The 2,725-nt window shown below is 46.6% G+C and overlaps 1 pseudogene; it reads left to right on the forward strand.

Annotated features, from left to right (window-relative positions):
* Positions 1 to 359: 359 nt before the first annotated feature.
* Positions 360 to 2,384, forward strand: LOC107133566 (annotated as a pseudogene).
* Positions 2,385 to 2,725: the final 341 nt, after the last annotated feature.

Here is a 2,725-nt window from a genome sequence, read left to right on the forward strand (position 1 = left end):
CAGTTTCTTCGTCCATTTATTGATGGGTTATGTCTCTTTTTTTGGCAATAAGTTTGTTGAGTTCTTTATATATCTTGGAGATTATTGTTCTATATGATGTGTATGTTGTAAGGATTTATTCTCCCATTCTGTAGGCTCTCTCTTCATTTTATAGATTGTTTCCTTTGCAGAGCGTAAGCTTCTTAGTTTGAATCCATCCCATTTATTGATTCCTAATTTTACTGTTTGTGTTTTAGGACTCTTGTTTATTAAGTCAGCTAACAGGATGAGGATTTGGACCTTCTTTATTTTTTCTTTTATGCACAGGGCCTCCATTCTCATGTGTAAATCTTTGATCTACTTTGAGTTGATTTTTGAGCACAGTGAGAGATAGAAGTTTAATTTCATATTTCTACATACGTATTTCCAGTTTTCCCAGCACCAATTGTTGAAGAGGCTATCTTTTCTCCAATTTATGTTTTGGTCACCTTTGTCTAGTATGGATTGGTCTATATGTCTTTTGATATGGGGTTTTCTTTTTGTTTCTTTCTTTTTTTTATTATTTCTCTGTAGAATAGTTTAAGGTCTAGTATTGTGATGTCTATTGATTCAATCATTTTGTTGAGAATTGCTTGTTGAGAATGACTATTGTGGCTCTCCTATTTTTTTCAAATGAATTTCACGATTGCTTTTTCTAGTTTTATGAAGAATGTCATTGGACGTTTAAAAGGAATTGCACTGAATCTGTATAAGTATTTTGTTAGTATCACCGTTTTGAATATGATCATTCTTCCTATCCAAGAGCATGGGAGATCTTCAATTTCTATCTTTAGTGTTCTGTGGTTTTCATTGTAGAGGTATTTTACTTCTTTTTTAGATTGATTCCCAGTATTTTATTTTATTCTTTCTTCTTCTTTTTTGAGGCTATTGTTAATGGGGTGGTTTTCCTAATTTTTTTTACACTGAATTCATTGCTTGAGTATAGAAATTCATTTGGTTTATGGGTGTTATTTTATATTCTGCTATTTTGCTGAATTTATTAGTCAAGAAAGTTTTCAAGTGAAATTTTTTGGATTTTCTAAATATAGAATCATGTCATTAGTAAATAGTGATAGTTTGATTTCCTATGTTTCTATTCATTTATCTATTCATTTATTTATTAAAGATAAATGAATAGAAACATAGGTTTTGGATAGAGCTTCAAGGATGATGTTGAATCGAAGTGGCAAAACAAAAAGGGCATCCTTTTCCTTTTTTTTTAATTTTAGAGGGACTGCTTTAATTTTTTCTCCCTTAAGAATAACGTTTCTGAGGAGCCGCCACAGAAGGCCCAGGCTCAGCTGTCTCTGCCTGGGTGGGCACAGGGCTGAATGGGCAGGGGAGGGGAGCAATACCCCAGGGAGGCCATAGCCACTCCTCCAGCACCAGGCGCAAAGGTGATGTGGAGGCTGGAAACACTCTTCTATGGTGATGAGGCACTGAGCAGCCTGGGCAATGGCGTCAGTGGCAGCAGCAGCAACTTTGCGTGCCTGGCCCGCTTGTCCCTGGGGTTCCCCAAACAGCGTCTGCAGGCAGAGTGGTGATGAATGACAGCTGACGCTGAGCCTGAGCAAACAAGTGGTGGTGGCACCACCTCTGGCCCCCTGTGCAGACTGCACCCCCAGAAGGCGCCCCCGACCTGGAGCTGCTCAAGCTCGCCTCTCCTGAGCTTGAGCACCTCAACATCCAGACCAACAATGTGGTCACAACCACGCTGAGGAGCACGCAGTTCCTCTACCCAAGATGGTGGCCAGCAAGGAGCAGGAGTTCACTGAGGACTTTGTCAAGGCCCTGGAGGATTTGAATAAGCAGCACCAGCTTGGCGTGGGTGTAGCCCGGCTGCTGCTGAGGCCTCGCAGGAGGACCCTCTGGCACGGCATCCGGCGCCCCCCTCCCAGCTGGAACCGGTCTTCCTAAACCTGAGCCACTACCAGGATGGCGCCAGGGGTGCTAGGGATGCTGCAACTGTCGCCTTCTCCTCCTAGCCCATTCCCTTCCCACAACCGCTGTCTCCCAGTGGTGTACTGGGGCCGATGTGCCTAGCTGTGCTCAAGGACAGCCACAGATGGTGCCCGACTTGCCAAGCTTTGGCGAGAGCCTGCTGTCACCAATCCAATCCACACGGACATGCAGGAGCTCATTAAGGCTGAGTCCAAGCAGCTGCTAAACAATATCGCAGCCTCCAAGTGCCCCAAGGGCAAGCTGGAACATCTCTCACCTGGAGGGGAAAGTGAAGAGCTCAAGTGCCAGAACACGGAGCTGGCGTCCACCAGGAGCCTGCTGCCCAAGCAGGTGGCACAGCTCAAGCAGAAAGTCCTCAGCCATGTCAACAGCTGCTACCCCAGCACTAGGTGCCCTGGTACTGAGCCCAAGCACAGGGCGCATCTGCGGCCAGCCTCCTCTTTAGGGGCGCACTTGCAGGGAGCAGGGATTGAGCTGCCAGGAGTTGGTATGGTGCGGCCCTGGTGACCCCCTCCAAGAGGGTGCCCAGGACTTGGAGAGGGCGCCTTGGACTTGACAAGCTGGATCCCCTGATCCTGGGGGGTTGGGGGCGAGCGCATGACACCCCCTGGCACTGCCTCTGTCCCCCGCGCTGCCGCCAGGTGTCACACAAACCCAGGGCCCAGACGCCCCTTCTACACACTGCTGCTGAAGGGGCTCTGTGAGGCGCAGCCTTCAGCCTGCCTTTTCTTTTACTTTTTTTTTT

The sequence above is a fragment of the Marmota marmota genome, unplaced genomic scaffold (assembly GCF_001458135.2).
Source record: "Marmota marmota marmota unplaced genomic scaffold, marMar, whole genome shotgun sequence".
In the NCBI taxonomy this organism is placed as follows: domain Eukaryota; kingdom Metazoa; phylum Chordata; class Mammalia; order Rodentia; family Sciuridae; genus Marmota; species Marmota marmota.